Source organism: Grammomys surdaster, unplaced genomic scaffold (assembly GCF_004785775.1).
Source record: "Grammomys surdaster isolate TR1022 unplaced genomic scaffold, NIH_TR_1.0 958, whole genome shotgun sequence".
Taxonomy (NCBI): domain Eukaryota; kingdom Metazoa; phylum Chordata; class Mammalia; order Rodentia; family Muridae; genus Grammomys; species Grammomys surdaster.
The window spans coordinates 5,285,112-5,309,811 of NW_021605377.1; the positions used below are offsets into that span (position 1 = coordinate 5,285,112).

At 45.5% G+C, this 24,700-nt stretch overlaps 1 protein-coding gene across 5 annotated transcripts in view; it reads left to right on the forward strand.

Moving 5' to 3' along the window:
* Positions 1-24,700, forward strand: part of Tmcc3 (transmembrane and coiled-coil domain family 3) — a 245,731-nt gene that overhangs the window by 46,273 nt on the left and 174,758 nt on the right. Inside the window, exon 1 of one of the 5 annotated variants that reach the window (XM_028783005.1) lies at positions 1,463-1,574. The exons of the other annotated variants lie outside the window; for them this stretch is intronic. The gene's annotated coding sequence lies outside the window, so the exon portion shown is untranslated. Of the gene's footprint in view, positions 1-1,462; positions 1,575-24,700 lie in introns of those variants that run through there. 5 annotated transcript variants of the gene reach the window in all.

The window sequence follows — 24,700 nt, forward strand, 5'->3', positions numbered from 1 at the left end:
ACAGGACCGTTCACTGGGTTCTGCGTGGATGGCGTATCACACAGCAGCCAGAAAGAAGTGGCTTCTCTATGGCAGTGCTTTTCCTCAGCTGATGTTTGCTAAAGGAACATCCCAGAGCCAGCATCCTGCTATCCTGCTGGGGGACTCACAATGGCCTCTCATTTGATTGGCTATGACCCAGGCTTACAGGCGTGCAAGCATGGTGTTAAACCACGTGGATTAAGGTTCCAAAATGAATGTAACGTTTGGCTTTTCTTCCTTAGAGTCTGAATAATATTTGTTGTTCCAAATCCTTGTGAAGGCGCCTCTGGAATGTGAGCTCTAGATGTCTTGGTTTTTCTTGGCAGGGCTGATCAAAGCCATCAATCATGTCAGAGCGTTAGGCCACCAAGAAGACAAATCGAGTCCAGAGCTGTGCCCAGACTTGGATCAGTTGATTTTTAAAAATGTATTTCTCCCTAATTCTCATAGTAATTCTGTCTATTTATGAAGTGCAGAGTGACATGTCAATAGCTTCATACCGTGTGAGGTGATGGGATGGAGCAATTTGCATATCTATCACCCCAAACCTGCATCACTCTCTCTGTGCCTCTTATACCCTTATCTACCTTATACCCTTCACGGGTTCTCTTAATCACCATTCTCTACCTTTAAATATCTATATATTATATACATAGAGATAGATAACATATTTTAATGAATATAATTTATTATATAATTATATATTACATATAAATATATTGTATGTATGCATTTCTATATGTCATTATAATATATAAGTATATATTATATATAATATATAAATATATTTTATGTATATATTTGCATGTATCTTTTTTCCCCTTCCCTTCTCACTCTTGCTCTGGCCCCGCTCGCTCCACCCCCACTCGCTCCGGGCCCCCACCTGCTCCGACCCAAAGTAAACTGTAGCTGTCTTCAGACACCCATATGAGGGCATCAGATCTAATTACGGATGGTTGGGAGCCACCATGTGGTTGCTGGGATTTGAACTTATGACCTCCTGAAGAGCAGTTGGTGCTCTTCACCACTGAGCCATCTCATCAGCCCTGTATATATCATTATAAATATATGACACAAGTACATTTTTAGCTTCCAGATATCAGTGAGAATGCAGTGTTTGTCTTTCTGTGCCCACCTTATTCTTTTAACCTACTATCCTCTAGTTGAGTGCTACTGAGATTGACGACAGGATTTTATTTTTTGTGGCTAGATGGTTTTTCACCCATCAAGGTGAAAGTCCCACCTATTTTCCTTGACCACTCCTCTGCTGATGGACCACTTGCGTTGCTCTCGAGTCTCGGGAGTTGCGGGGAGCACTACAATAAACATGGGAACACAACCAGACTTTCAAACCAAAGGGCTCGCTTATCTCCACCTCACTGTGTAATAGAATCTGTGCTCTCTTCCCCACAGAGAGTGTCAAGCACTTCTTAAGTTTCTGTGTGTTTCCCACTGAACTCTGTGTAGCACGGGCATTTGTGACAACGTGGATAACAAAAGCTCAGTCACCATATCAGCAAGCTTGAGCTCAGAAGGGCGTGTGAAGATGGGATGTGAGTATTGTTTCTCAACACTGTGGCCAATGTCATGGGGGCAAGAAGCCCACGGCCTTACTGTGTGACGTTTAGCCTCTCAGGCACAGCGCTGGTGGCCCATGTCCTCTGCTTCTGTGTGTCCCTCTTCTTCATGGAGGAGGCACCTGAAAGGCAGGAGGGAGACAGGCTTTGAGGACTGGACTGGCTTTGACTTTGTGTGAGCCTTAGCTGTGAGCATCCTGTTCTAAGGGACACTTGGCTACTCTGCAGAAGGGACTGATGTTGTCATAATTTTGGGTGTTTCATTATTTCTGAGTTTTGTTTCTTTTGAGAATGACAAAACTCACAGTATCTCACTTATTAAAAAATAAATCAGGGGTTCTCTAGCAGAAAGAGACAGTTAAGTGGCCACAGGGCACTCAGAACCTCAGTTGACCCTCTCTCTTATTAAGTAGAGATCATGCCTGCCCAACTCTCAGAGTTCCTCTGAGGATTAGATGTGGACATAATACTCATCTGTAAATCCGTGTCTCTTCCACTGCACACTGATGACTCTGGCTCAGGCTTAGCTCGGGGCTGAGCATCACGTGGGATCATATATGCAAAGCCCTTGGTTAATGGTGGGGCCAAAGTCTGCCCTGGCAAGCAGGGCATTGAACAGGGGTCGGGGAGATCACCTGAAAGAGAGATGGTGGGAAACAGGCAGACACAAAGAATCACGGCTTGTCTATAGTCTGATCAAATCGCCGATTTTACTTTTCTCACACAGGGGTTATATACACAAAAAGGCAGGATGTGGGGAAGCGGATGATGCAGAAGCGTAGGTGTTCAGGGGGAGTACAGATATCTTCCAGAACAGGGTATCAGCTGAGTAAAGGTTCAGGGGGACAGGTCACTATGACTCCACCTATGATTCACTTGTCCTTATCTAAGTTGGTACTGTCCATCAAGGCCCATGACTACTTGTTCTCATCCAGGCTGGTAAATTTCCACCAAAGCTGCCTGTTTACAAGATCTTATAGCTATCTGTTCAGTGTTTTTCCATAAAGACCCAAGACTTTGTGTTAGCGGGCTGACTTAGGCCTATGGCTGATTTTAGGCCTTCAGTGTATAAGCAGGGTTGTCCCTGACAAAAGTCAATGCCACGTACCTGCCACCAACTTCAACCCTCCTGCCCACCAAGCCACTGCCCTACTTATGGCTGACGGCACTCACTGTGGAGCATTCTGTCTTTGTCTCTGACCTCTCTGGCCCCTCCAGTGTTGGCGTCTCCTCTACTGTCTCCGGTTGAGACTGCCCCCCTTCTTCTCTGTCCAGGATTCTCTTTCTTGTTTCTGCTCCCTAACTTCAGCAAGGACTCAGTGGCAAATGTCATCTTCTGTAGTTTCCTTTCTGGTCACTTTCCACTTGGAACTCATGCTCATTGTCCATGCCCATGAAGCTTCCAGTCCCATGGGATTAAGTCCCTCAGGTTTAGCATGGGGCTGCACAACTGGCATATATAATGATTGACATCACCTCTTACGAGCTGAGCTATAGATTACACAAGCCAGTAAACCTGGACCTTCTCCTCCTTGCAAGTGGATTGCCTCCCGACAGGAAAACTGATACAGCTGTTTACAATATGGCTCTTCACCTGTGATAGGAAAGGGATTGAAGACAGATGACAGACCACTTGTCCCAAAGTCACTCACCTTGAGGTCAAAGCAGGCTCCCCCTTTGTCCTCTAAACCCATATTTTGTCCTGGTGACTGATGGAGGGGAAGGAATGGAAGGGAAGCCTGAAGACCAGCAGGATATGCCCTAAAACAGCAGTTGCGTCCAGTGTGGGAAATAGTCACAGCAAGCAACCTGAGCAACGCTGTAAATGACGGCCTCCGATGACTGGCCTGCCTTCTGCTAGCAATCGAAAGAAGGAAAAGGAACCTCACCCTCAGCTTCATCGGAAAAGCAAAGCAAAATAAAACAAACCTTCAAAATGACTGTCTTAGTTAGGGTTTCAATTGCTATGAAGAGACGCCATGACCAAGGCAACTCTTATAAAGGAAAGCATTTCATTGGGTCTGGCTTACAGTTTCAGAAGTTTAGTCCATTATCATCATGGAGGGAAGCATGGCAGCATGCAGGCAGATATGGTATTGGAGGAGCCATGTCTTAGAAGAGTTCTACATCTTGATACAAAAGGAAGCCAGAAGGAGACTGTGCCACACTGGGTGGAGCTTGAGCATAGGAAACCTCAAAGCCCACCCCCATGGTGACACATTTCTTCCAACAAAGCCACACCTACTCCAACACTGCCACATCTCCTCATAGAGCCACTTCCCATGGGTCAAGCATATTCAAACCACCACAGTGACAGAATGTATTGAGCAGTTTGAGCAACACAGAGGCAACCGTGGCAGCTTGGCCTCAGATCGGGACTGAATCTCCACTGTCCACCTTCTTGAGCTGTAGAGCCCTGAGCAGCTTTCCTGTCTCCGTGCCTCAGTTTCTCCATTTGTTGTCTGTGAGTGGATCTGGCCCTCAGGGAAGTTGTGAACTTGGAATGTGATAGCTAGAGACTCAGAGCTGTGCCCAGAACCTGCTAAGAGCTCAGGGAACAGCAGGAGTTGTTGTTACTGAGGCTGAGGGAAAAAAAAATCTCACTCAGAATCTCAGAGATTTCCAGTCCTGGGCAGGAGCCAGAAGTCAGTGGCCCAAGGTCAACCACAGCAGCTTGATGAGCATCTGATAGTTTCCTAACTCCACAGAGGGCCAGGGCTGGGCTGTCACTCACTGATGGAGAACCTTCCTAGAATGCACAAGACCTTGGATATGCTGATAGACCCTTACACACAATACAGGCTTTTGTCTTCAGAGAGACGATCTAAGGTCCATGTGTGATGCTCCTGAGGAAGGCAGGCCTCAGGGCAAGGCCTTGTCCTACAATAGTGGAAACATTTTCTCTCTAAAAAATTATTTATTATTAGTTTCTATGTGCATGCGTACATGTATATGCATGCATGCCATGGTTCTGAGATTGAACTGAGGTCCCCAGGCCTGCATGGCAAACAGCTTCACCTATCAATCCACTTCACTGGCCTAGAAAGGTTTTCTTTGACTAAGAGAATGGGCTGCCGACCCTAAGAGGGTTTGTTATTTAAAGTAAATAGCAAGGTACTCTGTTCTTGCAAGGATATAAAATAAATTGATTTCCAGGGCAGGTTTTCGACTAAGTGCTAAGCCCCCTCACACTGCTCTCTGTTCAGTCCCAGAGAGGTATGAAGAACTCATGAAAGTTTTATGTTTGCCCACTGCCTGCTTAATAAAGTTGGGCTTGGAAGGTTTTTGAAGAGTGCTCAGGTTATTAACTGGCTGAGGTGTGAGTCTAACGGCATCTCCTTAGCCAGCAAAACATTTGAGAACAGCCAAGAAGATATCCCGGTTGGATGCAGAGGATGCCCGAGGTCCAGAGGCCGTAGCTTGTTTTCCTCCTTGCTGGGAATGGATGAGAGAGAATGTGACCACCCATGCTCCTGACGTCTAGCCATGGAATATGGGAAGTCACAGCTGTTGTCTCATCTGGACTTCCTTCATCTTTTCTTATGTTTTGTTTGATATGGGGGTTTTGCTATGTAGCTCCAAATGGCCTAAAACTCACCATGCGTTAGACTCACAGAAATCCTTCTGCCTCAGCACCACACGTGCTAGAATTACAGTAGTGCCCAGCTACCCTCAGTTATTGTAGTTCCTTTCTACTTCCTTCTCAGATCAACCTGTCTTCTTCCTAAAGGCTGAACAATCATAGCCTTCTGGTTATGAGCTCACTTTGTTCTGTGGCTTGGGACATGAGGCTTAGGAGAGAAAAATGTCACAGGCTTTTCAACCTTCCTAACATGTGACCCTTTACTGTGCTTCCTCATGCTGCAGTGACAAGTAATGAAAATTATTTTCATTGCTACTTCATAACTGTAATTTTGCTACGGTTACGATGAACCCTAATGTGAATATCTTAGGTCTTAGGAGACTCCTGTGAAAAGGTTGTTTAACCCCTCCAAGGGCTAGTGACCCACAGGTTGAGAACCAATGCTCCAGATGGTCCTCACCAGCCCTTGGGAATTTCCCTATAGTCCCTTTCCTCAGAATTCCTGAGAGGTCTCAAGTGGTACCCACAAGCTCATTTCTGGGTTTTGGAGGTGCATTTGCACATATGTGATCACTGTGATAAAAAGTGTGGTCTTGGAAACATGGGACTGTGGGACCAGGGAAGCCATCACTATCGTCCTTCCCAAGATGTGCCACATCTAGAAATGCTGGTAGGATTTAGGGAGGAGTGACTTCTTCATTTCTTGGCGGTGCAGAGTGATTGGAATGCCCAGCTGTGTGGACACAATGTTAGCTGCTTCTAAAGGATTAGACCCTTAGTTCCCTTAGTTTTGGAGAGCGGACTGTGCTTTGGAAACAAGGCACCTAGGAGCCAACGCTTCAGCTGCAGCCAGGCTTCGTTGAATTCAGCCTGAGTTCATACCTAGATCCCATAAGCCAGAGTAGTAAGGTAAGCAGTCCCCAAATCTCGAGCCCCAGAGGCTTTGAGATAGCAACTGTTTCTTGTTTCAGATCAGTATTTATGGAATGTCGTGTTAGGTACCAGGAGATCACTATAGTCGTGAAGCTCATTTTCAAGTGATGTTTGGGGCAATGGTCGTTACATGCTATCTTCTGCCCCGTTCATCCAGACTGTCCTCTGTGCATGTAGAAAGTTACTAGCTAGCTAAAGTTCTTGAAATGCTGTGAGCCTTAGTTTCTTCCTCTGCAAAATAGGTATAACAGCAGATCACTGGGTTCATATGGATACCTTGTCCACAGTAGGGTGCTTCATAAATGAATCATTCAATATCATGAATATAGTATCAACCTAACCAGGTATAGTATCACACACCTTTAATTCCAGCTATTAGGAGGCAGAGGCAGGCAGATCTCTGTAAGTTTATGGCCAGCCTGGTCTATAGAGTGAGTTCCAGAACAGCCAGGGCTACATAGTGACAATCTGTCTCAAAAAATGCATTATATATACATATACATAATATACATCATATACATAAAATACATCATATACATCATATACATATACATTATATTTTCTGAGACAGGGTCTTACTATTTATGTACATGTGTTTATACTTATACATATACCCATAACCTGTATATGTGTATGTGTGTGTATATATATATATATAGCCACACACACACACACACACACACACACACACACACACACACAGTTTCAGCCTTCCTGGTTCTTGCTCTCTCTCCCTTCTTCTCCATCCCTTTCTTTTCTTGCTTCCTCAGACACCTGTCACACAAGCGTAGGGCTCTTCTGCCCTCACCTCACTGTACAGAGATGGATTGCCTCAAGATCTTCTGCACTGATAACAAGCTCCAAAGAAGAGGGAGATCTTCCAGTCTTTGCTTCCATAGCACCTGACACCAAATAATGAGAGAATGAACTCCTTCTGGGGTATTTGCACATAAGCCATTGTCACTGTGTAATGAATGCCATTAAATGATTGACTCTTGTCTCCAGCCACACGAGTGACATTCAAAAGCCAACAATCATGGCAGGGTCTGATTACTTCAGCCTCTGCCGGCCTGTCACAGAAAACTGACTATGGTAGATACTCGTTCTCGCTTGTACGTTTTCCTCATACATAGGAACCACTTAAAAGTCGGAATCCCCTCCAATAGTTGAAATATAGGTGACAATTTGAGATTTGTTAAATTTAAATTATGATTCACATTGTTTCCCAGAACACAAAGCTAGAAGTCATTAAGTGTTTTTTTTTCTTTCTGTAGTGTTGCAAGCACAGCAGAAAGACAAGGAATGAGATTGTCTGAGTTATGTCCAAATCTAAATTTCAGAATTTATGAGCTGTGTATCTGCCCAGCTGTGGCCCCAGCTGTTTCTTCCTTGTGTGTCCATTTGTTCTACCCCATAGGGTGACAATGAAGACTAACAGAGAATACACACACACACACACACACACACACACACACACACACTGGCATCCAAGAATCTCAGCCTCCATTCTGTCTTTGCCGTCTGCCATATGGATAATAGGTGTCCATCATCTGTCAAGAGACAATGCTCCCAAGACCACACCCACAAACAAGGAGTTGTCTTATCCCAGAGGGCTGACAGGTTGAAGTCTGTGCACTGGTGAGCTGAGAACAAGCCTCTCTCCCGCATGACGTCACTGGGGTTAAACTCTGAACATCACCAATTCTGGGTCAGCTCCCTCTGGTGATTGCATCTTTCCAGTTGGCAGGTCCCGGTGCCTCAGATCAGTCCAGCGTGCTGTTTACTCTCAGTTTTGCTTTGCCAAGGGAAATCTGAGGACTTGTTATTCTGCTGTTAAAACATTAATTAGTTGCACTTGCAGCAGCAAACATCATGTAAGCCCAAATTAGTACTTTTAATACCTCCTCTGCTGATGCTGAGTGGGACGGAAGCCAAATCTGGTCGGACATGCACTTAGGGCTCTCCACCAAACAGCAAGTGGATGTTGAGTTCATCAGCATCTCACTAGGCAGAAGGCACTGTCTCCACGGCAGGAGTATCAGCTGTACCAGAGATCCCTAGAAACTGGAAGAGCAACACTTGCTCATGTAGCTCAATGCCTTTCCTTGTTCCTCTTGGTAAAAATCACCTGGTCCCTCTGCCACACAGCACAGTAAGAAGCAAAGCAAAGGTAGAAGATGGGTCTGCAGAAATATGTGTTCCAACAGAAGAAATACATCGCTAAGAGGAAGTTACAACACAGAATTACAGATCTTTAAAAGGTACAAGCATCCAATACTTGCAAAGGAAGAACAGGATACACATTCTTAAACACTAGTGTGCCTGAGTATTGATCAACGCCCTTGCTCTACAGAGCATTTTGCAGTAGTTACGAGAACTCCAATTTGTTTGAATTTGCAGAACAAAGCCACTTATAGGACTCCATCTGGGTGATGTAATAATGACAATATGTGTAAACACAGCAGATTGTTATCTTTCTGTAATAGCCAAAGAAAAATGAAATATCTTTTAACAAGAGACCAGTTACTGACACCCTTGCTTGGTTATGCGGTGGCACACCATAGCGACCCTGGAAATGATGTGTTTGGAAAGATGTAATGATGCCTGTATGATGACCATGCCACCTGGTTGGATAAAAAGCGTAGCTCACAAATCAATAAAAATAGAATGGTTCCAATTTTGTATGATAAATATTTCCATAAAAGCAATTTGGCAGCTGCTGTCTCTAGATTACTTTCATCTTCAGTTTGTATCATTTGTAAATTTCCAACTTTTCTACAAAGACTGTGTTGTCTTTGTAGTTCCAAAAAGCCATGAACAAGAGAAAGTCAGTACATTCAGATAAGGGCCTTGCCCAGTTGTTTGGGGAAACTGAGGCCAGAACTTGGCGGGAGAAAGATACTGTGAGGGGCACCAGGGTCTATGCTGAGGGCTGGGCAGAGGAAGGAGGAGCTTCTGTCCCCCGCAAATGAGGGGCCTATTGCCATGGAACTGATGCTCTGTGGCAAGGAGGGACAGACAGAACTGAAAGTAGTAACAAATGCTATGGAGACCTTAAATCAGGGTGTTTGATTGGTGAACGGCTGGGTTAGAGGGAAGTTCAGGCAGCCAGGGATGTTGTCTTCAGAGGTCACAACGATGGAAATAACCTGTGGAAGAGCGGGTGCATGGAAAGGCTCGAAGGTAGGAATAACCTTGGAGATTTGTTTTGTTCTGTTTGAGGCAGAGTCTTGTCACAGAACCCAGGCTAGCCTCAACATCATGGCAGTCCTCCTGAATGGTGGCATTGGAGGTGTATGTCACCAGCGAGGCTGAGCTTAGTTTTTCAAAGGATAAAGCAACGAGCTCAGTGCTTCAGGGGCCTAGCAGGATGGACCACTTTGGTCAGATTAGAGTGGCAGGCAGGAACAGATTGCATAGGGCTAACAGTGTTGCATTTTACCAAGATGGAAACAATTGAAGAGTGGCTGGATCTCTTTGCTGTCACTAATCTGAGCTACACAACCCAAGGCAGCGGTAGACGAGGGGCTGAGCCTTGACTGGTGTGGGAAACTGGAACTCTTGGTGTTACTAAATGTCCATCTGGATAAGCTTTTCCCAGTATGGTCACAAAGGTGGCTGTGAGTCCCCAGGGGACCGGCCGCTCAGTATAGCTGGTCAGGTGGCGGTGTCCTCTAATGCAGAACAAGTTTCCTTAGTCTATCTTTCCCAGCACACTCTGAACTCTGGGAGATTGACTTGTCTAAAGCTATGAACAGTTTCCCTCAGTCTTTAGTTTCCAGAAGTCAGCCCACAGAGAGGTCAACAGGAGACAACACAGTGGGTAACATGATACTGATAAAGTTTCCTCAGCCTCCTGTGCCAGAGCACCTCTGGTTCTCAGTCCCCCTGAATGCAGCTCCCGAGGGACACAAGCTTCTTTCTGGGTCAGGTGACTACCCACTGCTTTACGCTCTAGTGCTGGGTATTATGAGTCCTAAGGTTCTGTGTCTCTCTTGAGGTGTCCCCGCCTCCCCACACTTTCACACTCGCCTCTTATTTGCAATTCAGGTTTACCATTCATGTCAAGCAGGAGCTCTGACTGAAAATCCACCATTTTTCTTAGTGGTTTAGGATGTTCTACCCACTGAGACCAGGGACTGGTCCTCCAGGAGCTGGTGTGCCAGAGCCCATAGGTCCAAGTGGTGTTGATGAGGGTTTGGGTAGAAGACTTTCCAGGAAAACCTCAAGAACTCTGGCTCTAGACAAGGTCTGGTTGATGCATTTGAAGACACCAACGTAGCTGTTCTTGAGGTCTAAGAATGTGCCTCAGGCTCCCTCAGACTTTGAAAGGTACCTACTAGATCTTAAAGGAGGGATAGCTTTTGCATGTGCTTTGGAACCAGGAGACATGCTAGACAGTAGTAGAACATTACAGCATTAAGGGTGTGGACTGAAGGAGTGGGGAGTTCTAGGTTCAAATCCTCCCTCAGCCACTGTGCTGGCTGGTTTTATGTCAACTTTTATGTCACAAGCTGGAGAAGAGGAAGGCTCAACTGAGAAAATGCCTTCATAAGATCAGGCTGTAGGTAGGCCTTCAGGACATTTTCTTAATTGATGATTGATGCAGGAAGGCCCAGCCCATTATGGGTGGGGCCACCCTAGGGCTGGTGGTCCTGGGTTCTATAAGAAAACAGGTTGAGCAAGCCATGAGGAGCAAGTTAGTAAACAGCACTCCTCCATGGTCTCTGCATCAGCTCCTGCCTCCAGGAGCTGTCCTGTTTGAGTTACAGACCTAATGTCATTTAATAATGATGAAGAGGTGATGAAGTGTAAGGCAGACAAACCCTTTCCTCCCCAAATTGCTTCAGTTATGGTGCTGGCAATAGTATCCCTAACTAGGACAACCACCTTCATCAAGCTACTTCCCAACCCAGTGTCTCCATTCTCTAATAAAATGATAACTTGTGTAATATCATTTTCCCCTGATGTATTATAAATTGATACAATGTATCAATATAATGTATGGTATTTGAAACAGTGTGAGATAATTATTGATACTGAAATACCAAGCGGATTAGAGGGTGCAATAAGAATTTGTCATCAAAATTTCAGGCATGATAATAGTTACATGATTATGGTTTTTAAAAATGAGTCCTTATGTCTTTGAGATACATAGTTATCCACTTGTGGATTTGCTTCAGAATTCCCCCATGGGGAGGGAGGTAACAGCTAAGCATATTATCATGAGCCAGTAATTATTAAAGTTGGATAATAGTTACATGGGGATTTGTTTTCAATATTCTCTTTGTGATGTTTGACTTTTTCATAAAACAGAGTTTGAAGTTCCCACACTGGGAAATGTCTGGTGGGAGCCAAGGCCACAGTAAACACCTCGCAAGTCACCTTGTTTCTAGAGAAGCTAGTGGCCTCATATGCCTTCCCTGTGTGGTGGCCACTGTGCCACCTTGATGAATGTGAAGCCCTGCCCCTTTCCTGGTGACCAGTACCCAGAGCCACCTGCTCTTGGGGAGTGGTGGGTGTTCTGTCGTCATGGCAACAGGGTCCTCTACTTAATGGCTTTGAGAATAACTTTCTCAGATCATGTCTCTTATGGAGATAAATTCACTGGACATCATGGTTTGCTTTCACAGGTTAAGCTTGGGGCCTTTGAGGACATTAGTGTCTTTCGGGGGAAATCAAGGGTAGAGTGAAAGAATGAAAGAATGAAAGAACAAAAGAAAGGAAGGAAGAAGGAAAGAAAAAAAGGAGGGAGGGAGGGAAGGAGGAAGGAAAGAAAGAAGGAAGGAAGGAAGGAAGGAAGGAAGGAAGGAAGGAAGGAAGGAAGAAAGAAAGAAAGGGAGGAAGGAAGGATATTTGGTGGAGAAACAGAAATGGCATGTGCTTACTTACAAGCCCAGTGACTTTAATATTGTTTTACCAGCTTCTCTGGACTTCAGTTTCTGAGTTTATGGATTAAGAGATGTGACCAAGTTTCTGTGATTCTTTCTCAATCCAACATAAAGTTTTAATAACTTTCTGAATAAATGTTTTCACATTTGTTGTGCAGGGTTGCGGGCGGTTTCGTAGGGCATGGGTGGCGGCATGGGCGGTGGGCGTTCTGGACACCGCGGCTCAGTGAGAGCGGGCGGGGCGCGGAGTGCCAGCTCCGGGGAAACCGCGGCTGCAGCGGCGCAAGGCTCCAGCAGGAGCGGGCGAGAGCATGGCTGGAGGGTCTGCCTCTGTCCCAGCCTCCAAAGGCGGGCAATACAGCTCTTTCGGTTCCCTCTTTCTGAGGGCAGCCCGGGAGTGCCCACAGAGGGAAAAGTGTTACAGCTCTGCCCACAGGGAGGAGAGAAGTTTTGTCGATAGCGAGGAATCGCAAAAAGCACTCCGACAGTGGGAAAGGTCTCACACCACACAACAACTTTACTTTTGAGCTCTGGGGGGTATATACAGTTTTGGGGGGGAGAGCAGGTAGCTCTTATTGGTTTGGTTTGAGAGCTTGGGAATGCCTTATTTGCATGGAGGTGTTATTCCTATGTGATCAAGGCCATGGACCTCTCCGTGGGAGGGGCTGTGGGGAGTGGAAGCTAAGAGAGCCATATGGCTTTGGGAAAGTTCGAAGCGGCCTCCCGTCCTACTGGCCTTCTTCAGACCAAGGTTCCTGGGGCTTCAGATCTTTCTACCAGGCTTTCTGGCTTTTTTCTCATAGCCCACTGCCCCACACACATTGACCTGAGAAAACCAGGACCATGTAGAAAAAGCAGAGACAATGTAAATTGCCCTAGTTCTGGCTCCAAGAAGTTAAATATCTCCCAGTTTTATTTTCAAGAGCCCAATCCGTGCACAATATGTTGAACACTGAATTTATAGGTTGTTGTGTCAGCCAGGGAAGATATAACAGGTGGACGAGCCTGGCCCCTGCCTTACATACCCGTCCATCCAACAGCACAGATGATGCCATACAGATTTACATGGTAGGTGCATCCCACGGGAGCTTGACACTTTCCATATACCAGGAAGATCTGCTGTTTTGCTGCCATTTTGGGGTTGTCCTGCTTAGATTTGAAGAATTTTTCTGAACGTTATTTCTTATGGCAAAGCGCAAAGAGGCTTTCGGAAGCTGTGTTAGTTACATTTCAGTTGCCGTGGTGACAGATTAGCATGACAAAGGCAACTTGGGGAAGAAATCATTTATGCTGGCTTACGGTTCCAGAGTGTTCAGGTCTATGATGGTGGGGACAAGGCAGCAGCCAGGCATGGACGGCAGGAGCAGCCAACAGGGCTCACATCCTGAATCTTAGATATGAAGCAGAGAGAGCAAACTCCAAGTAGGGAAGCTTTGGATTTATTTATTTATTTATGTATTTATTTATTTACTCTGAAAGCCCACCCTCGGTGAGATACTTCCCCTAACAAAGCCACACCTCCTAAACTGTCCCAAACAATGCCACCAACCTGGGATCAAGTGTTCAAATGCCCTAGATCATAGGAGATATTTCTCACTCAAACCACCACAGAAACTAAGAAAGAAAGCATCGTAAAGCCATCAGACCAGACTTCTCCGCCATGTTCAGCTTCTTTGACTGCCTATCTCAGACACATCAGCCGTGACTGGTCGGAGCTGCTCCTCTACTTGTCCATCTACTGCCTTCAGGTCATCTCTGCCAGAAGCACAGTAAACAATATGTCCACTACAGAGAAGGAAGGCTGGGGGAGGAGAAAATATTTGGGGGGAATTGGAAGGGGGAAGCTAACCCCCTTTCCTGTTATCTTTGCAACAAGAGAGCTGTAAGAAACACTAGAAATATTCCTGATGAGCTCCTGATCTCTTTTAAGGAGACAGGGAAGCAGAGACAGACATGTTCCCAAAGGCCACTTCCTTTCCATTCGTCATATAGTAAGAGGCGCTTACTTATAGAAGTCCCCATCCTGTGGAGCCTCTGTCACTCACCCCACTTCCAGAGACTGAGTTCTACCTCGCAAAACCTCCCCAACACACAGGGCATCCTGCAACCTCTCCTCCTGCAGGGGAATCTGAGCCTGTAGCTGAAAGACTCCTGAGCAGGTTTCTTGCATCTGACAGAGATATGATGTTCCCATGTCTTTTCCAAAAGAATGCAAGATTGGTTTCCATAGCAAATACTATTTTTTTTTTCCTACCTGTATGAACTGGGATTCCTTAGCCTGCCTTGTAGCTGAATCTTTTGGAAAAGTCCCAAGCTGACCCTTGCAAAGGGAATTTGCTGTCCAAGTACAAGAAACAGACATGCAAGAAGAAATAAATATTACTGGTGGTGTAGATTTGTGGTTTCCTAGCTCTCGAAGAACTCAGGCCTGAAAAAACATAAGTTACCTGGGCGTTGTCTGGAGAGACAGACGTGGAGAAACAGGAGGAAACTAACAAATAAGCAAGCAACCCAGACTCCAAGTTCAGAATAGATGAAGAGAAAGTAATTCAAATTCCCTAACAGAACTGGGCACCAGAGGGTCTTCTTTCCTTCAAAGAGAGGTGCCATCCAGGGTCTAGTGCAAAGGACTGCCACTCTGCAGTTACTTAAGGGCTGTCTTGTACTGGAGAGATGGAACACTCTCTCTGCATGATAGCAAGGGATTGAACTGATACTGTGTGTGAAAAAGAACAAAAGATGGATTTCTCTTTAAGGAAAACACTTCTAAGAGCCAATGCAAAGAAATATCTGTGGAGAGAGACAGTATGTTTCTTCCTTGCCTCTGACTCAGTTGCCAGATATCTATGCTTCAGCATCTTGGAGGGGCCAAACCCTTCTGCACACTGTAGTTAACTCTGCTTGGAACAAACACTCTGTGGAACCTTGCCTGAGTCCTGACTTCCCCTTTGACCTTTGAACCCAATGAGTCGCACACTTTGTTCAGGTCTTGGCCTGATTGTCGTAGCTGTACACAGCTCTTTCCTGACCCCTCCTCTAAAAGTAAGTTCCTACTTGTAAGTAACCATAACACTTGGTGCTTTCCTTTATAGCACGTACCAAATGTGTACATACACGTTTGTCTGTGTGGATAGACACATGTATTTATGAGCACACATATACTTCATGTGTGTGTGTGTGCACATACAAAGCCAAAGCACAATCAAAATGTGTGTGATTTTATTTCTCTGTGTCTCAGCACTAAGCATGGAGTCCATTGCTTCATTCTGGTTTTCTGTGTGGTACCAGATACAGTAGGGACCAATTAGTACGCTAAATCCTATGGCTTCCGTTACTACAGTGTCTTTGAGTATGTTGCTCTGAATTGAGCTGTGACCCACCAGAAATGATTGCAGATGGACCCACTTTCAGATCTCGATAATATCAGACCACCTTGTGTGGAAGGAGTTGATTTTCCATTTACTTTTAATTCTTCTGACTTTGTCAAAGAGAAAAGCTTGTTTTGGGTAAAGGCTGACAGTCTAAAATGAGAGATAGATGGCGAATGTATGGATAGGCAGATAGATAGATAGATAGACAGATAATGATATAGGTGGATACAGATTGATGATAGAAATATAAGAAAGGAGGGAGGGAAGGAGGAAGGAAACAGAGAGAGGGAGGGGAGGGGAAGAGGGAGGGGAGGGAAAGAGGGAGGGGGAGGAGGGGGAGGGGAGAAGATTGATTGGTCTTCAGCAATCAATGCTAGACAGTGCGCTGTAATATGATTTTGATTTTCATGTGTTTCATATCCTTTATTCATAGTAAGAAATATTGATGTTTTCCCTCAGGGAGTGATCTCATCCTTCAATTTAAAATAAAACCAAACAGCTGGGCTTGGTGGTGCACACCTTTGATCCCAACACTCAAGAGACAGAAGCAGGTAAATCTCTGAGTTCAAGGCCAGCCTGGTCTACAGAGTGAGTTCCAGAACAGCCAGGGCTACACAGAGAAATCCTATCTTTAAAAAAACAAGCAAACAAATGAATGACTACATAAGGCAAAATCCAGTAAGTTTATCTGATAAAATATTGAGATAGTATTTGTGCTACAGGCGCTTCTTGAAAGGTCTACAACTTGGAATCACTTGGTTCTGGGTGGAAACTACGGGCGACTTCCTCTGGTTTTCCTCTGCGGCCCCTCACTGCGTTTCTAGAACCATATTTCTTGGCTAAGGGTTCCCGGGATCCCATTTCTGAGCTGGTGCAAGCCCATGGCAAGGTTAGGAAAGCAGACAAGAACTTGTAAGCTAAACTTACTCAAGTCACCCTGAAAACATGTTCTTTTGATGTTAAAATAGCCTTTTTCAAAATAGCAGTTGTATCACAAGTATGCCTTTGGTGACTCTGTTGTTCCCTCCATTTCATTTTGTGTCCAGGGTGACTTGGAGGAGGATACCTCCTCTGGGTGGGCCACAACAGTCTGGGGACACATGTGGCCATCCTTAACAGGAAGGGAATTTAATACATTCCAGTAAAATTGTGCTTACCTTTATAAATAATAAAGGAAGCAGAGAACTAACTCTCTCTCTCTCTCTTTCTCTCTCTCTCTCTCTCTGCTCTGTGTGTGTGTGTCATATGTGTGTTGTATGAATGTCTGTCTCTGTGTGCGCATGAGTTTATGCATATGTCTGTGTGTTCATGAGTGTGTAGGGGGAGGGAGTGTCTTAAGGCCCCTAATACAAATATATATGTGTTATAGAAAATAGCCTTTCTACTTTAAAAAAATTAGGGAATTGTTGTCCTCCTTCATTTCAAACATGGATCGCAAGAACCATATTTTTAATGAAAGAGAGCATCTAGTTCATTAATAGATTTGGCAAGTGTTGTGTAAGGGGCAAACAGATGGGAGGGATCCCTGCGGCAAATTCTTCCCCTGGAGACAGACCTGGGGTGGAAGGATCTGAGATTATAGTACCTAGAAGATAGATGAGTATTTGGAGGCGTGGGCTCCTGGTCTTCTGAGGAGAAAGGCAAGCAGGAGTTTACAGAAGAGAGACAGGTTGTCATCTGTGGAAATTTTCAAATATCCGGTGTTGCTTTCCAGCCCAGGCATGGGAGAAGCCAGTGCCTGAAACCAAGTTATAACCGCTGCTTTTTCTGTGTCCGTGCTGAGCTTGTGTTTGTATGACACTTAGGGCTCTGTGGGAAACTCAGGCGAGAGTGACAATGCTGGGCTTTATAGCCTGATCCCTTTATCAGCTCCAGCCACCACCTAACAAAAAGCCTCTGACAAACAGACCCTTGCATGACACAAGCTCCCAAGTATCCAAGCAGCTAGTCCTGTTGATCTTCAAATCTTAACTACACAACAAATGTTAACACCTTTCATGCAGGAAATCTTCGATGGGTACCATGGGGCAGCTGCAGCAAATGCCAAGACATCCTGGGGGGGAGGGGGGGAGACAGACCATGTGACCGGGATGTGTTCCTGCCTGTTTATACATGCAGTTCATCAGTGGTGCGTGAGCTAAAATAGAAGATGTAATGGAAGAACATAACATCCTTGAGGATCAAAAAGAGGGACATGTTTAACCGTGGGTAGAGAAATTAAGGAGAACCTCATTGAAGGGCATTAGACTAAGACCTAAGAAGATGACACATCGTGGAGAAGATGCTGACCACCTGGTCAGGCGGAGAAGCCATGGGACAGATGACTCAGGAGAGCTCATTCTGCCCTTGTGGATGACCTGACTTCAGCTTCTAACACCAAGTCGGGCTGATCACAGCGGACTGTGACTCCAGCTCCAGGGGCCCAACACATGGTTAAAAATAAAATTTGCGGGTGCTGTTGTTCTAGAAATGGCTCCAGTGGTTGAGACCTCTTCCAGAAAACCTGGGTTCAACTCCCAGCACCCACAAGATGGGTCACAGCCATCTAGAGACTCTGTCTCAGCAGACCTAGCATCCATGTCTGGCCTCTTGTGGGCACCAGGCGTGAGGCACACATATCTACCTGCAGGCAAAACAGCCATGCTCATAAAATAAAAATTTTACAAATAAAATATAACTTTTAAAGAAAGTGTGAATAAAAAGATGGAAAAATATTTGGTCAGTGGTGGTCCCTGGGAAGGACTCCTTTAGCTGTTATAACGTAATTGGTGAGACATTGGTAAGGGATTTTTCTAACTGCAAGGAGCACTGTACTATCGTGGCAACATATGTTACTGAAGACAGTGTGGGATGCCACAGAAAAGGCACAGGTGGACAATGCTAAGACTTTGGACCCTATGCAGAGTCAAATCATATACATACATACACACACACACACACACACACACACACACACACACACACACATATATATATATATATATATATATATATATATATATATATATATATATATATATATATATATATATAACATTGTGTGGGGGTGGGGTGGGGATAAATTTCAGGAGTTGATTCTCTCCTTCCATCTTGAGGGACAAGGGGAACAAAGTCAACCGTGGTTGCATCTCAACAGCTCATAATAAATGCGTTTGTAAAAAGGAGACACAGTCCTTAAAGTATCTGACAGACGTGCACTGTTACATGCAGCAGGGAATGTGATTTTTCCCTAGCATTTAGACTAAGGCAGCAAACCTGATTTTGCTTCTGGAAGGTGGAAATTTTTCCCCAAACATTATAAAGAAGCCTTCTACAATTAAGATTTTTCTCCATTGCAAAAAGTCCCTAAATCCAGGCAGAAACAGCTGGAAATCTGAGAGCAGAGCGCCAGTCACCCTCAGCCCTCCGCTCACCGCCTGCTGTGGGCGTCCACCTTAAATCGCCATGGCTGTTCTCCGTATTAGCCAGCAGGTGGCAGCAGTGCTGTCTGTGTACCGGTTGTTTCCTGTTAGATTTTTACTCTTGAAGCCACACAGAACACGCATACTCATTATAGGATCATTATAGGAAGAGCTAGGAAATCGAGGTGAGCAAAAGGGAGCTGAGGGAGGGGCACCATCTGCAGAGAATCACTCCTGTGGTACAGTCTGCCTTTGTTGCACACCGGCCCGAAACCAGTCCCACGGTTCACAATGAACAAGTCGTTTTCGACAGCTCTCAGCCACCTTGAGTGATCACAGAGCATCAGGGATGAGGTTCCCACGGAAGCAGCTGGTTTTAAACCTTCCTAACGCCGCGACCCTTTTATACAGTCCCTCATGTTGTGGTGACATCCAATCATAAAATTACTTGCGTTGCTACTTCCTAACTGTAATTTCGCTACGGTTATAAATCGTAAATGGAAATATCTGCATTTTTCCGATGGTCTCAGGCAGTCCCTGAGGAAGGGGTTCATTCAAATCCCCAAAGAGGTCACAACCCACAGGCTGAGAACCACTGCACAACAGGGACAAACATACGAATGAGGAGGTTGTACAAAGCAGCTGGCAGGCTCAGTTTCTACCTTCTTGTTGCTCAGACAACAATCAGACAGCAGAAGGCTGTCCCCGGGAGTGACATTTTTAATTTATATTTGTTATGTATGCATACTGCTTAATGAAAGTAGAATCACTTGACACATTGGTATATATAAATTTCATCACCTTTTCCCGTTAATAACATGTTACAAATATTTCTGTGAGTCAATGTGGCCGCACATTTCAGTGACTACTAGAGTGTAACGACCATGTGGATTTTACAACTTGCCACTATAATAGGCATCCTTACAAAGATTATCTTTGCACATGCTTTTGTGTACATTTGCCTTGTTGGGATACATTCCTGGAAGTGAGACTGTAGAGTCATAGAGTGTACTCATTTTAAAAAGCCTCTCAAACGGGATTTCAGATTCCTTTCTGAAAGAATGTAGCAATCTGCCCTCCCACCAGCATCTGCTCTTTCATGCGCTCTCCCACTCAGGAAAGAATTTAGTAAGCGTTGCCTATCCAGTAGGTTAAAAAAAAAAAAGACTTGGGTTAATCTTCTTGATGAAGTCAGTGGGGTGTTGTTGTTATTGTAGTTTTTAGTATGGTCGTTGCTACTTTGCACTTATCCTTTAATTACTTCAGATGTGGTGGTGCAGGCAAATTAATCACCATATGCCTAATTTTCTATCTGTTCCCAGAAACCCTCACGTTACTTATTTTTTACTTTGGGAAATGCAAACCCCACTCACGGCAGTTCAGCCTATCATGTTTCCTACTAACAGCCCCAGCCCAAAGGTGGGGGCGATGGTCGGAGCCTGTCACTCTTGGTGTCCCCTCCAGGGCTGGGGGCACTGTTGGAAGGGGTGAGACATTCTAGCTGCCAGGCTATTTTGAGATGATTGTGGGAGTCTTGGGTCCTCCGCGTTTAAACCTGCCATGGTGATATTCATATAAACAATGTGACCTTAGAATCGTGAGTTAATTTGATAGGTATAGACAGCCGAAGGGATAATTGAAGCACCAGAGGGGCACTTTCTCAGCAGAATCCTCTAGTTTTCTTGTCTAGCACTGATTAGTTTAACAAGGAAATCACTCTCTTCAGTTCCTAGGCTGATGTGTTTTGAGGAAGACCCACGGGGTGTCTCATCCCCTCTCCCTCCACTCCATCCACGGTTCAGAATTGAAATATGGATCCCCACCAGGAGAGCGGTTCTCAGAGAATTCTTCTGAGTTGCTCTGATGTCTAAAAAGAGGACATACTTCCAGTGATGGTGACCTCCAGTCTCACATCAGCCTGTTGCCTGATGCTTCTAAAAAGGAAAAAAGCTCCCAGTGAGATCTGTTTGGAGCTGGGACCAGAAATGGAAATTCAGGAAAAGCTAAAAACCACCATAAACTCACACTAAAGGACCAATCAATGGTCATCATTGGCCACCAGCCCTAGGGAAGGACTGGCCTTCAAAGGGAGGCAGAGGAAGAGCCACTGAGAGGTAAAGCCAGTGCAGGAGAGGCTGGGGTATCGAGGCAGGCTTTGTTCTGAAGTTGGCCCTGTATGAGGATGGCTTCTCAGGGCCCTCTCCATGGTGCTATTGGCCATGGTAATTGAGTAATTTGTAGAAATAGGAACATGAATGACTTCCTCTGATGTGTGTATCCAGGTGGTCTGCTCAGGGGATGTTTCTCTCTCCCTCTGCTTTCTAGCCACATGGACAGGATGACAGTAATGTTTAAGGAAAGACTGGCTTTTCCAGGCCTGGGTTTCGGCAGTGTCTCCTCAAAGCATTCCTGGATGCCTGCCTTCAAGTAGGAACGGCTTCTGAGCGTTGACTGCTTAGTCTCCGTAACTTGACAGTCAGTTGTCATTTTTACTGATTTACAACACCAGTGGCTCTGTAAAGATAGTTAGTGTACTAGTTTACACCCCCGTTATTAAGTCACCATTGTGGAGGTGTGCAGACCCAGCCTCAGTGTCACTTTCTCAGAAAGGCAGTGGGGGTACCCGTCTCTTCTCCATATCAAAATACTCAGACACGCCAAGTCTTCTTCCCAGCAAAGTTCTTGACTTTTTTGAATCTAGACACTCGAATGAGCATTTGAATTATTATTATTATTATTATTATTATTATTATTGGTTTTTTGAGTCACGATTCCTCTGTGTAAGCCTGGCTGTCCTGGATCTCACTCTGTAGACCAGGCTGGCCTCGAACTCAGAAATCCACCTGTCTCTGCCTCCTAAGTGCTGGGGTTAAAGGTGTATGCCACCGCTGCCTGGCTTATTTGAATTATTATTGAATCATTTGTCTACCACTGTAACTTGAGACTTTTCCTTTTATGTTTGTTGCCTCCTGATTTCAGAAGACCCACGTGTTTAGTATGTAGACTCTATGTCTAGTATGTAGACTCTATGTCTACTATGTAGACATACACATGTCTACTGTGTGGTCTCTATGTAGACTCTATGTTTACTGTGGAAAGTCTATAGGAATACTGGACATGAAGGAAGTGATGTAGTAAGTCCCTCTCTGGGCCTCTGAGCAGACCTCTTGTGAGCACTCAGGGTGTGTGCCACCATAGCACCTCTCTGTCCCCTCCCACCACAGGGAAGGAACCTGTTTTGAGCTCTGTGTCTTAGCACCTAATGAGGTACCCGGTGTGTGATGTGTACTGAGCAAATATTTGTCACTTGAATAGGTGGGAAGTTAGGCCCTCAGAAAACATGTTGGGTTGCCCACTCACCTGAAATAGACCCTGCTGTAGCCTGTGGGTGTCTTTTTCACTCAATCTTGTCAGAGGGGTGGTTTTCAGGGCCTCTCTATGTTGTCAGGCCCTCATCCACACTCAAGTGGCAGAGATCCACCATCTTTTAGACGGCTTGGTTTCACAGCTGTTCGGATCTATATGACTTCTGCAAACAAAACAAGTACAGGGGCTCGGGGAAGCCATTAACTGAGCAGCCTGGTCTGCTCTGTGTGCTCATCATCCACCACTGGGTGCTCCCTCCTCTGAGTGCTCCCTCCACTGGGTGCTCCCTCTGCTGGGTGCTCCCACTGCTGGGTGCTCCCTCCACTGGGTACTCCCTCCGCTGGGTGCTCCCTCCACTGGGTGCTCCCACCACTGGGAGCTCCTGAAGTCAGTATCCCTGCATTTGCCGAGCCAGGCAATCTGGTGAAATGAGAAGGAAAAGCCAGGCCCTGATCACAGACCTGAATATCACAACAGCAACAGAAATAGCTGCCATCTCCTGAGTGCCTACGGCATGCTGGAGGTTTTACATGCCATTTAATCCTCATCAAAACCCTGTGAGGGAACTACTGTTTTTCTCCAGGGCCCAGATGACTCCCCAGGATGACCAGCTACAAAACAGCAGTGCCTGACTTCGGATGCAGGTTTTTCTGGTTATAAATCGTGTAGGTTCCTTTTCTCCCTGTACCCCTCTACAGCTTTTGCACGTTGGAACAGGAGAATTGGATCTTATTGGAAAAGCTTGGAGTTCCTTCTCTTGTTCAAGGAAAGACAACTGGAACCCTCGAGAAGCCATCTCCTCTGCAGGAATATTCTCCATGTCTAAAATTGTAGCTGCATAGAGAAGACAGGGACCAGGCAGTACAGGGCATGTCTGCATTTCTCTGCATGAGTGAAAGGCCTGTTGCTTTGGGTTTACAAGGGTGTAGTGTGAGACTCAAATAGAACTCAGTGTCTAGGTCAGTTATAAACCAGATCCAGATCATAAAGGTAGGCTGGTCTGTGCATCCTATGAGTATATGCAAGAAGTGTCCTGAAGCCAGCTTTCTCTCTGGAGCCCTAGGCTATCTTGTAGAGCCCTTCTTGACGATGTTAATCCTATTCCATACAGCCAAACATTTCTCTTGTTTCTACTGACCTTAGAAAAGGAGAAAGGTGGCCAAAGTTACTCATAATCTTTGAGGAAATTCTTCTGGTATTATATCGTGCCTGAGATTTCCAGTGGACACTGAGGATGTAAGAAGACACGTTACCGTGTCTTCAGGAAGACGTGCTAATGCATATTAGATCTCTCACTTTCTTGTCTTTGTGGTATGTATGTGTATGTGTGTGTGTGTGTGTGTGTGTGTGTGTGTGTGTGTGGTGTGTGTGTGAGAGAGAGAGAGAGATTGTAATGTGGGGGGGGAGGGAGGGGGGAGAGAGAGAGAGAGAGAAAGAGAGAGAGAGAGAGAGAGAGAGAGAGATATTGATTTACCTTGTGGGGTGTATGTGACATTTACTTTATAGATCACCAATAATGTGCTTGAAAGAGAATGGATCTTCTTGTCCTTCATTTAAAGCAAAATAAACCTAGTTTCCATGAGGGACCTGCTTCCTGAACATTTAGGAGCAGCTTGGCACCATTCCTTAGCCCCTTGATAGCTTTGTTTTAAGTTGAATGGTGTCAGAGGTGGAGAGTTCTCTTGCCTTTCCCAGACCCTTACCTCTCCCAGGTTCCACATCTGTGTTTGCTGGCTTTCTCCTGTCTTTGGTGGCTCTGGAGGGTGGCTCATTTCAGTCATTATGTAGACACCACCACAGCTCAAGCTACTCTGCAGGATCCTTCTCTGGACACACCACACCCCCAGCCTTTGTTTGGGAGCTTTCGCCATGGAAACGACTTTGGCTAGTCTCCTGCACTCCCAGGTAGCCTTGGGCTTTGCCCACACAGTACAGCTACACAGTGAGCATGCTAGTTGGCTCTCGGTTTGCTGTGCACATCTTCATTGCTTATTCGGTTTGTGGCCTGATCCCAAGATTTGTTTCTGCAGAGGAGTATTTTTCCACGTCTGTGTCACCTCCCACTCTGCTCAGTGAAAAACATCCAGCGCAGCCCCACGGTTATGCCTCCCCTGTTTCCACAGCGGTCCTGAGATGAGGTCAGGCCAAAGCCCGGTTCTCACTACCCTTTACTCTCACTTGGCTTCCTTTGGGCATCTGGTGAGCTGTTTTGTCTCTGGCTTGGAGTGTAGCTCAGGAGGGGGGCCACCCTCACAGACGGTGCCAGGGTCTGCACGTCGTTGCTGGTGGCTATGATCTGGCAGCCTCACTCAGCTTTTCTCAGCTCAGGATTTATCAGAGTGTAGTATTTATGCTGTGCGCATCTCGCTTGGGCCAAGAGTCTTCAATCAGCCGTGTGACTCAAGTTGCCAAGGAAACAATGTCTAGTGGGACCTTGAAGATTTACAACCTGTTTCCAGGCTGCAAGGATTCCTCTAGAATTCTTGCTGACACAGTTTACTCCCATAAACTCTCAGCCCTGTCGGGGATATAAATCTCTGCCTGTCTCTACACAATT